This window comes from Balaenoptera ricei, chromosome 15, assembly GCF_028023285.1.
Source record: "Balaenoptera ricei isolate mBalRic1 chromosome 15, mBalRic1.hap2, whole genome shotgun sequence".
NCBI lineage: Eukaryota > Metazoa > Chordata > Mammalia > Artiodactyla > Balaenopteridae > Balaenoptera > Balaenoptera ricei.
This window is the reverse complement of record NC_082653.1, coordinates 50067052-50079315: the sequence shown is the minus strand read 5'-3', so window position 1 is coordinate 50079315 and position 12264 is coordinate 50067052. Positions and strand designations below refer to the sequence as shown.

The following is a 12264-nucleotide window of genomic DNA, read 5'->3' as shown; positions in this document are numbered from 1 at the left end:
CCCCAGTTTATGGGTGAGGAAATGCGAGTTTAGGGAGGCTCATGACTTACCGACCATCCTGTGGTTTGTGAGGGGTTCTCACACTGCATGGTGCTGCTCTGTCACTGACTTAGATTTTATAAACTAATTTCCCCCCTCCTCTGCACAAAGAGAATAGTAGAGCAGGAAGATTCCAAAGGAGACATTGATTCAACGCTTTGCCTTGAAGCTTTAAAATATAATTCAGACAAAATAGACCCAGAGAGGGTAACTGACTTCTCTGGGGTCACACGACCATAACTGATGGGGAAGAAATAATAAAACTCACGACTCCTTGCAACAGCAGATCTGATTTAAATAAAAAGCTAAATGAGGGACTTCTCTGGTGGCTCAGTTGTTAAGAATCCGCCTGCCAATGCAGGGGACACGGGTATGAGCCCTGGTCCGGGAAGATCCCACATGCCACGGAACAACTAAGCCCGTGCACCACAACTACTGAGCCTGCGCTCTAGAGACCACGTGCCACAACTACTGAGCCCGCATGCCACAACTACTGAAGCCCTCTCGCCTAGAACTTGTGCTTCGCAACAAAAGAAGCCACCACAATGAGAAACCTGCACACTGCAACGAAGACCCAATGCAGCCAAAAATAAATAAATAAATAAATAAATAAATAAATAAATAAATAATTAAAAGCTAAATGAGGATTGATACTGCTTACGAACTTGTGATTCTTTAAGACCTTGTTCTCACTAAATAATAACTGGATTCTCTAAATCAGAAATAGTGTAATGGGAAAATATGAAGTTACATCATTGGCTTATGTGATTTATGTGAATTCAATGAACTCAGCTATAAATAGAAAAGTGAAAAAGGAGGGAAAGTAATAGCAAGGTGGGCACTTCTGCTTATGATTCTGCTCAACTGGGATATGCCCTGAAGTGGCGTGAATAAGTAGAGTCATCTGAGAATGCAGTCGGCCTCTTTCCCTCCTGACTCAAAGTGGGAGCAGTTCACCTTTCTGGGTGAGAGACTCCAGCGTTTAAAGATAATACTTTTGAAGCAAAATATTTCCTAAGCACAAGCCAACGTGTTTGTCTGCTGTGTGAACAATAGGACAGGACCAGATTCCTTGTGGAAGAAAATTCCACACATTTGTGATGAATTGAGACACAGTATATTGATTTCTAACTTTCCTAAGAAAATTTCAAAGTTCATTTTGACCGTGCATAGTTTGCACTTTACCCACTTCAGAACTCTATCCCTGCGGTGTGATTTCTCTACAAAAAAGTAAACAAAGATGGTATCTTAGCTTGGATTTCCTGGAAACAGACTCTGAGGTGGGGAGTTGCGTGTATAAAAGATGTTTCTAAGAATGTGGTGTGCAGTGTTTTCATCTCTTGTGGTTCCCTCCATCCTCAAGCCAACAACACACATCAAATCATTCTTGTGCTTCACATCTCTCTGCTTCCTCTTCTGCTTAAGGCTCCTGTGACTCTGTTGGACCCACCTAGATAACCCAGCATAATCTCTCTCTCTTGGTCTTAGCAGATTAGTCACCTTAATTACAACTATGAAGTCCCTTTTACTATGTGATGTATCACATAATCATGAGAGTAACGCCAGGGTCTGGAGACCATGGGGGCCAAAATTCTGCCCTGAGCCTTGGTCTTTCTGGAAGAGTTGGCATGCCTCTAGGGTCAGCAGCTTTCTCCAGGCAGCCCAGCTCCCCCGCACTGCCCTGCTCCTGGGATTGCATTTAGCTCAGAGGGAAACATGAATTTGTAGGCACACAACCCTGACCACACTTCGAGCCCAAAGGGTGAAGCTGAGAACCCACGTGGAGCGGCTTCTGACTTGGCATCCCAGCTGGTGACCAAATTCATTTTCTAGACACCTCATCAAGAGGTTGGCTCAGCAAGTGTACACCTTCATGGGTTACACATTTTGAGAGTGACTTGACGGCATCTGGAGAAGGGAAAGTGTATGGCGGGAGGAAGCAGAGGAGAGATGCCTTCAGTGGTGCTCTAATCTGTGGGAAAAGCTGATCTGCCCTAATCTGCTGGTTTTATTATTCAGCAGGGAGGACTTTCTGTATCTCCTCTGGGCGCTGCAGATGTGCCTGGCTTCCTGCCTCAAAGAACTGCTGCCAGTGATATAATTAACTCTTTGTGGGGAACAGGGGAGAAGTGTTTACTATGGATTCAGAAAGGCACAGGCAAATCTGCTAAGGAGTAAGCCAGGCTTTTTCTAGTTGTTGTGAGTGTATTTTAAGTGATCACTCCTGCTCACGCTGCCACGTGTACCAAAAGAGAAGGAAGGACACTCTGGAAGACACCCTTCCAGCAAGCCCAGGGATCTCCAGGGAGTCTTAACTGTCTTTGGGAGAATTCTAAGAAGCTCTAATGCAGAGGAAAGCAACAGGGAAAGAAGAAAGTGCTTCTGTATTGTCTTCATAACTCACAAGATGACCCTCGGGCTTCCCTGGTGGCGCAGTGGTTGAGAATCTGCCTGCCAATGCAGGGGACACGGGTTCGAGCCCTGGTCTGGGAGGATCCCACATGCTGCGGAGCAACTAGGCCCGTGAGCCACAATTACTGAGCCTGCGCGTCTGGAGCCTGTGCTCCGCAACAAGAGAGGCCGTGATAGTGAGAGGCCCACGCACCGTGATGAAGAGCGGCCCCCACTTGCCGCAACTAGAGAAAGCCCTCACACAGAAACAAAGACCCAACACAGCCATAAATAAATAAATAAACCCAAAGTTAAAAAAAAAAAAAGATGATGACCCTCGAATGGTGAGCTGGCAAACTTTTAGGACTTTCTACCAAAATCTTCAATGTTTTTAAGGCAAATTTCTCCTGACCTGCCTTACCTCGTTCCTTCCCCAGCCTTCCCCAAGATGCAAAGGAAATGCCTTTAAATATCTAAAATGCCTCTATTATATCACCTAAAAATAAGCATTTTGTGTACGCTCATTAAACTCACAATATAACTCCATTATCTAGTTGCTTGCTAGCAAACCATTTATTTATTCAGCAAGTATTTACTAAGCTCAACTACATGCTGTGCACTGTTCTAAGTACTGGGACACAACAGGGAACAAAATAGACCAAGAATTCCTCCCGTGAAGCTTATATACTAGTGGGGATGAAGGACAGAGACAAAATCCAGATGAATAAAGCAATTACATGACTGCTGGTGAAGGTGTTATGAGGATAAATAGAGAAAATTGTGAGGAAGAGGGAGTGGCAGGGGAGGGGTGTTATTTTATAAAAAGCATCCAGGGTTGGCTACTCTGGTAAGGTGACATTTAAATATAGACCTGAAGGAGGTAAGGAAGGTTTCCATATGGTTGTGGAGAAAGGTCATCCCCAGCAGAGGAACCAGCAAAGGTAAAGGCCTCGTGTCCAAGGCGCACTTGATGTGTTCTGTGAACAGCGAGAACGCCAGGAAGGCTGGGAAGATGGGAGCCCGGAAGAACAGGGGAAGAAATGAGGTCAGCAAGGAAGCGAGACCGGAGAAGACATTACAGATCAGGGTAAGGACTTTGGACTGACCGAATGAGATGGGATTTCTCTACTTTGGGGTGAATTATAGATGATGGGGTGGGCATGGGGGCGCACGCTGGAAATCAGGGAGATCAGTGCAAGGTGATGACAACTTTTCTGAAAGGATGATGGAGAAAGGATGATGGCTTAGACCAGGGTAGAAGCTGGTCGAGGTGGTGAGAAACAATATTTAGGAATATTTTGTGAAAGTAGAGACTTCAAATTTACTGATTCTTTTGTTGACAGATTAGATAAGGAATGGGAGAGAAAGAGAGCAGGCAAAGGTAACTCTAGAGCTATTGGCCTGAGTTATTAGCACGTGGAGGTAGCATTTATGTAGATGGACAGATTCGGGGAGAAGCAGGTTGACTGGGAATGGGTAGGGAATCAAGTGAGTAGTTTTAAGCAAGTGAGGGTTGCATTGAGCATCCAAGTCAAGAAGTAAAATAAGCGAAGGGATATTAAAATTTAGGATAGAGTTTGGAGCTGGAGACATAAAATGGGAGTCGCCCATACATTGATAGCATTCAGTGCCATGAGACTAGTTGAGATTATCTAAGAAATGAGTGTAACTAGAGAAGACAAGCTGTGTGGGACAGAACCCTAGGGCATTCTAGAATGTAGAAGCCTGGGAGATGACTGGGGACCAGCGGAGGAGATAGAGAAGGGAAAAATAATAGAGGAAGAGGATCAGAGGTCAAGCAAAGACTAATCTAGTCAATGTGCCCTACCTTGTTCACATTTTACCAGAGTATCTTGGCCGTCCCTATAATTATTTCTTATGAGCCACTTAGAGATGTCAATGGAATGTGCTGCTTCAGTTTTTCCATCTCTAATCTATTTTTTCTGAAAGCGTATTGAACTTCATGGTGCAAACATGAGATTATGAAATAAAAATGGTGGCATGAATTTTATCTCAACCAGACACTGCTGTATCTGGGCTGGATGGTGTCACATTTGACTCAGAATGCATAAGAACCAAGCTTCTAAAACCTCAAGCCCAACTAGGCAATATCTCAGAGCCAAGACCCAGTTCTGTGAGCTGCTGGGTGAAGTTACCGGGAAACAGCCTCTGTTTGACGTGGCAAGAGGAAAATCTGAGTTGGGCATTTCTTTTTAATTTTAAGGAACTATAAAAGCTGTGAGACAGATCAAGTTTGACTGTAGACCCGAAGGTAAGAACCTTAATCTGCAATTAAGAAATACAAAAATCCAAGCTGTGTTGATTCAACCTTGATCACATTTTCATGGATTTCAGAAAGATAGAGTTCTTAAAATAATTCCCCATTAAGATTCAATATCTTTCTAGAAAGTAATTCCTCACTCCTTAAACCACTGCTCCAAAGTGAATTGTATTCAACGCTTAGCTGAAGGAGGCTATCGGTGTTCCTTAACGATGACATGAACAAATGGTTAAAATAAGTATGTCTATCTGGCTAAGATCATGTTTCATGAGACAAAGTTATGTTTGGAGTTGGATAAGCCTCAGAAAGTTTTTAAAAAACACTCTAAAACCCTCTTCGGCTATTTTTAAATTGGTTTAGCCATTTTCCTTTTATGATGTCCATTGACATGTTTGTGATCACATCTTCATCCATAAACAAGCTTCGTGCTCTTAAATCTAAGTCAAGGGAATTTAGAAAATGAGAGGAATTGAATTCTTACCATTTCAGGTAGTTTCAAACCCTTTTGGGTTGAGGAGAGGAAATGACTGAAGCCAGGTCTGGAAAAGAGTAAAAAGCCGCGAGACAAAGAGATTCAGGTCTGAATAACAATCCAATTGCTGGAGTTTATCTAATTGGTTTCCCATTATCTGTACCAAAAATATTGTGTTTTCCATCTTCTCTATGGCAAGTATGTCCCATTTAGCAATAAAGAACTAACTGCCTGAGAGAAAACAGGTAAGACAAAACAATTTTCTATTTTCCATTCCCCTTGAAAAGGAAGAGCAGCCCGCCCCATGTAAAGAATTGCTTAATGGATGTCAGTTTGTAAGGACACCTCAGAGAAATGACAGGAGAAAGCCCTCCCAGAGAGCAGAAGAAAACCAAAGTGGTTCAAATCTATTGTGTGGAAACAGACTCAAATAATTGCCTACGAGGGAGAAAAGGAGCGTGAAGGAGGGCATGCAGCTTGAGGTTGCTTTTGGGTTGTAACACTAGCTCTGATACCAACTAGCCACATTTCCTTGACAAACCGTTTTATCCCCCAGTCTTCAGTTTCCTTGTCAATACAGTAAAGAGTGTAGACTAGTTAAGCTCTGAAATGTCCCTTCAGGTGTTGATATCTGAGATTCCAGGGGCAACTCTGAAGTTCCTCCAACTGGTTGACGTGAAAGCCAGAACTAAAACCCAGATTTCCCACTAGTTTGTGATCCTTCCTTTGCATGTCTTTACTTTCATCTGAGAAATGGGGATTTTCTTTAAACCAATACTCTAAAGTGTTTGGAAGAACTATCATTTATGTTAGTATCCTCATCTTTTACAAGAAAATTTCACGTTGTGTGTTGTTCAAACTAGTTCATCAGAGCCCTAAAATTCCACTTCTTGCCTCAAGGGAAATGCTAGATGATGAGGTGGAGGTTTTTCATCCACCTCAAAGATAATAGGTTCTCTATCCTGTTTTATGAATTGGGATTTGGTGTAAGATTTCATTTGGCAAGCTGGGTGTGATGGAGCAGAGGTATTTCAACTAAAAAAATTAAGTTTGAAAACCAGTGATTTCTAATTAAGTTCTATTCTCCAACCCAGTCAATCAGTGTGTCAGATCAGGATCACAAACAGAACGCCTAGAGAAGCTGGGCAAATAAGTTACCGTAAGTTGAGGTGGGTTGGGTGTAAGCAAAGCAGTAACTCAAGCAAGAGGACAAATGATCACATTTTCTTCTGCCTCTAGGTGGGAATACAATAGGGAGTGGAGGGGACTGTGGAAAACCAGAGTTACAACCCTATCAAAAGGAGGAAGCAGAACCTCTTCCTCAGATGATTGTCACCTCACAAAAATGGAGGTCCATGGTTGCCAGATATCCCAGTTTTTCAAGAAAATCAGAAAATGCCAACCTTTGTGCAAAATCTTTGTGCTTCTTAAAAGTATTAGTGACTAAATAAAAAATTCTTGACACGTGAAAAAACTGAAGAAAATCTGTCAGCAGAACAGATTTGTCCATGGGACTCCATTTTGTGATCTGTCCTCTTCAACCTCCCAAAACAAGATGACTTGGCATCGGGCAAGTCACCTCTATGACAAGCCCCCGACCTCACAGTTTGCAAAGGTGGTCCGCATAAAAGTTCTTCCTTAAGGCAACCCCAAAGCATTGGGACACAATCCAGGCTCTGCTCTCTGGGGCTAAATCATTTCCTCCTCCATGCGAGAAAGCTCCAAACATTTGAAGATAGTTACCATGGCCCTGGACCTTCTTCAGAGTAAACATTCCTGGTTGTTTCAGATGTTTTCATTGAATTTGGTCTTATTTCCTGGCCTTCCTCATCACACCTCTCTGAACATTGTCTGAGAACTAAACAGACAATCCAGCTACCTTCTGATGATGTCAGAGTAGCACTGGAATCTTATTTCCCATATTTTGAAAGCTGTTCTTCTATGAACATACCATAGGATCACTTTATCCTTCTTTAGAGGTCACGGATCTTATTTTGACGAATACCGACCCTACAACTAGCCAGAACTTCTAGTTTCTGCTCAAATATGCTGCAAATCAATCCGTCCTTGGAAGATTGGGATATTGGTCCTAAAGCAAGGACTTAGGTTTAATTTTTGAATGTTTCATCTTATCAGAGTTCATTATGACCTGTCAAGGTTTTGTTGGATCCTGATTCAGTCTCCTCCCTGTCATCTCTGATTTTGATCAACATCAATATCCTCAACCAGTTCTTAATAAAAAGGTTGAATAGAACAGAAAAAATGACAAAGCTCAAAACCCTTTGTCCGGGATGATATAAATCTATTACTGTAGACGCTAAGGAGTATCTCACACTGACCTCATATTGAAAGGAAATTATGAAGTACCCAAAGCCCCCAAAACAGCATTCAGGTTAAATGAAAAACAGTGTCTCACCAGGGAGGCTATTTGGAGGCTGGGTTTATATAGCTTAACTGCATCACTCTGAATCTAGTTGATTTGTTTGTGTACACTGCTCTCTGAGCAATCAGTTCGTTTCCCATGGAGCAGTCTAATTCAGCTATTCACATGACCAAAATCACCAGACCAATCAGTTTTCAATCTTGTCTTTAGAGGTAATTTGAATTCACTTGATAATTTGTCCACACATCTGCAAATGGTTGTTTAATCATGAAAATTTTTAATCAAAAAACCAAAATCAATGAGTAATCATCAACGCTAATCATGAGAGTACCAGGTGGCACTCATGTGTGGACCAAATCAGATTTTTCTAAAACTTAATACAGTGATTCCTTTTTAATGAGTAAGTGAAGACATCTCAGAAATAGACTAATTCAGCTCAGGATCATATTCTCCATGGCTAAAATATAACCTATCATTTGACTTCTATCAGAGCACTCCAAAAAATTCCTCTACCACTTATTCATGTGACATGGGCAAGTCACTTAACCTTCACTAATTGCCTCTCTTTTACCATCTGTATCATTAAATAACAATGAAAGTCCAAATGTCTGAAATAAATTGCCTTAATTTTTCATCTCTATCATGGAATCACAATGAAAGTGCAAACGTCTACAAATAAATGCCTAAGATTTCAAAACTATAAGGGTGACTTCATCTTTGAAAGTACATAGTTGTTTCACAAATACATTATAACTTTTGCCAGAGCAGAAAAGGGGATGGTGTCATCTACTTCTTTTGCATTTTCTCCCACTTAATTCTCCACTATTCTCCTTGCCCGCCTCTACTCCATGAAAAATTGTAGTGTGAATTAAATCAGTGTTCGTCAAACTGTATTATGTTGGGGTCCTTGCATTTTCTACCAGCATGTTGTGAATAATACAAATATTAGTTAAGACAAGCTAGATTATGTTGCCCCCACGTCCCAATGGTTTGACGTACAAATGTTTACCGTGCACTCGTGCTGCATGACCAGCACGTGTCCCTGGGGGCCCTGATTAACATAATCTTTCAGTAACTGATGCTATTGAAGGTTCCAGCATCTTGAGGTGCCACCACCCTAACATGGCTCCCAGGGCACCGGAAGAGAAAGGGGAAGAGGAAGCATGATGAAATGCTTCATCTTGAAAAGGACACATATCACTTCTCCTCATCACCCGTGGGCCAGAAAGAGACACCACGCCTGAGTCAGCGTGAAGAAGCCGAGAAGTGGAGCGCTCCTATGTGCTCAAGAAGGAGAGAAAAACTAGACATGGGGAACAGTAGAAGTCCCCTGTACGGTGTATTTTTTATTCAGGACCATAATAAAAATATGAATAAAAGCATGTTCTAACTTTATGGGTGACTCCTTGGGACTGAGACTTTCCTATAAGCTTGGCACTCACGTTTATAATTATATCGGCAGCAATTACTACCATGCAGTCTCTGGCTAGTGAGAACGGATGGGGCATTTGTGCCAAACTGGGGACCTTGCATTTTGCTAAGATGTCTAGAACAACATCTCTCATCACGTGTGCTCTTCTGCAATGTGACCTGGCCCTTCTCTATCAATAGCTAGAGTCTATTTCTCCATCCCGTGAATCTGAGCAGGCTTGTGACTTTTTGTGCAGTAGAATGTGGTAGGAGTGATGCTATGCCAGTTCTTGATATGGCCCTTACCTGACCTGGTAGCTTCTACTCTGGCCTCTTGGAACCCAACCGCCATGCAGGAAGTGTGACTACCCTGAGAACACCGTGCTATTAGACGGCCAAGCCAGATGGAAAGGCTGGTATGCCACGAGGAGAGAGGGATGCTAAAGTGCACGCAGATACAGACGTGGGAATGAAGAATCATCCTGGAAGTGGTCCCTTCAGCCTCGGCAGCCACTCTGTCTGCTTCTACCTGGAGACAAACCACCCAGCTGTGTCTCCTCTGAACTTCTGACCCACAAAATCTTGAGCCAGATAAAAGAGTTGATACAAGGCACTCACTTTTGGAGTAGTTGATTGTACAGCAATAGATAATTTTCCCACCATTCAGCTGGGGATGAATTGTGGAGGACTGAGTCAGGCGTGGAGCCTATTACAATGGACAGACAGGCTGATCCCTGAGACACTGCCCCTCAGTGGTCTGTAGCATATCCGCAGGGTCTTTTTGTCAATGATATTTCTTTGGATATTATGCTGTTGATATTTTACTTGTAAACTTGTGTTAGTTTCATAGGTATACGGGAGGTATAAGCATGAGGAGTTGCTACCAAATTTTATTTCGTGTATATTTTAAATAACCTGCCAAGATGGGGAAGCCAAGGAAAAATGGTTTTCCTTATAAGAGTCCATTCCTTGTTTAGGTTTGTTCAAGTTTAAGAAATTAATGAATTTGCAAAAGATCTAATAGAGGTGGGTTTCTCCAAAGCATGAACTTTGGCGTGAGACAGAAGCAAAATGGCCCTTTCAGGGCAGAGAGACCAGTGGGTGCCCCGTGAGGAGCCACGTGAAGAGCTGCACGGTGGTGGGAAGAGTGGTGGAGGCAGAATCAGGAGTTGTGAGTTCTAATCACAGGCCTGTCACTTATCGTCTGTGTGGGTTACACAAAACCACTTGGCTTGGGCTTCCCTGGTGGCGCAGTGGTTGAGAGTCTGCCTGCCAATGCAGGGGACACAGGTTCGAGCCCTGGTCTGGGAGGATCCCACATGCCACGGAGCAACTGGGCCCGTGAGCCACAACTACTGAGCCTGCGCATCTGGAGCCTGTGCTCCGCAACAAGGGAGGCCGCGATAGTGAGAGGCCCGCGCACCGCGATGAAGAGTGGCCCCCGCTCGCCGCAACTGGAGAAAGCCCTCGCAGAAACGAAGACCCAACACGGCCAAAAATAATTAATTAATTTAAAAAAATTCATGCTGAAAAATCTAAAAATAACCTGATGAAAAACATGTAGGAAGTGAGTTTAAAAGAACCTCAAAATTATTTTTTAAAATGCAAACCTGTGCCTTACCAAATAGCAAATTACATTGGATTTAAATTTTCTTTGAAGTACAAGGAAACTTGCCATCTGCTGGGTTGCTCGGTCTGGAAAAAGAGGGTGAGTCCAGAGCTCTCGCCGCTCTCTGAATTCCTGTAACCTCCTAGTCTGTCTGGAGTGTAGACTTGTGGTCAAGTTTAGGAGCTTTGGTAGATTCAGGTTTTAATTGCATGTCCACCACTTCATTCTCCAACTGCATAAATTTACATAAGTTATTTAGCTTCTCATAGTCTCATCTGTGAAGTGTGGTCAGTATTAATAGCACCTATCTCGAGGGTTGGGGTGAACATATCATGAGATGATACTAAGGTAAGTGATCAGAAGATGATAGCTGTGACTAGCGATATTTTACTCTGCGGTGTATAATTACAAAGTGACTGATACGGATTTCTGAAAATTACCTGTTTTAGCACGTTTATTCACTGCAGTCCTTTAACAAGTTTACACCTATGTCATGAACACATCACATTTAGTTGAGCAGGTGATTTTATTTTCACTGTAATTTTGCCAAAATAATACAGTTTTAAAAATTAAATGCAAGGCTTAACGTTAATGATGGCAATCTTTTGCCCCACCTCTACCAAGTCCCAGTCCCTCAGAGGCATTATCCGTCAATGCTTTAGCTGTTCCTTGTGTTAAGTCCACATTTTAAAATAATATGTGTATGCTGAAATGTGCTATTTCATCTCAGATATAGTCTATTGGCTATCTTCTATGGAGGGTGAGAATTTTACTTCTTCAAATGCAAGACACACACACACACACATTTATATTTCTTCCAGCTTTTGAATACAGTAGTCCCCCGTTATACCTGGGGAATATGTCCCAAGACCCTTAGTGGATGCCTGAAACCACAGATGGTACTGAATCCTATATATACTATATTTTTTCCTACACATACATACCTATGATAAAGTTTAATTTATTAATTAGGCACAGTAAGAGACTAACAATAGCTAAAAATAAAATGGAACAATTATAACAATAGACTTTAATAAAATTTATGTGAACATGGTCTCTCTTTTCTATCTCACTCAAAAGATCTTATTGTACAAATTTAATGCCGTTTCTGTCTTAACGAAGCACTTATCACTCACCGTGGCCATAACCTTTACAGTTGGAGGTGCCACGGCAAAAGTAGCACAAATTTCTTTTTTCTTCTTCACAGTTTCACAGATAGAAGATTCATCCTTACTGTAGATCTTAGCAACATCAGCATATGATTTTTTTTCTTTCCTTATTAAGTACAAAACTTTCACCTTTTTACTTAAAGAAAGCACTGTATGTCTTCTCTTTGGCGTATTCGAATTGCCAACACAGCATCGCTACTCTTGTGATTTGGGGCCATTATTCAATAAAACAAAAGTTACTTGAACACAAGCACCAAGACACCTTGACAGTCAATTTGATAACCAAATGACTAAGGGATGGACATGGGATGGAGTGGGATGCTGTGAGATGATTATTATTGATATTTTGTACTATTATTATTTTTATTATTTTGATAACTTCTTTCTCTGCTCTCTCTTTTCTGGAGAACTATCAGTTTGTTGTTGGGCAAATTATAGGATAAATCTTATAGTTATATTATTTTTCCTTGTTTTATTTCCATATTCTTTGTCTTTTTGTTCTACTTTTTG

At 41.8% G+C, this 12264-nt stretch overlaps 1 protein-coding gene across 2 annotated transcripts in view; it reads left to right on the top strand.

Annotated features, from left to right (window-relative positions):
* PCSK2 (proprotein convertase subtilisin/kexin type 2) overlaps positions 1–12264 on the top strand; it is a 212884-nt gene that overhangs the window by 27208 nt on the left and 173412 nt on the right. The gene's annotated exons all lie outside the window — the stretch shown is intronic.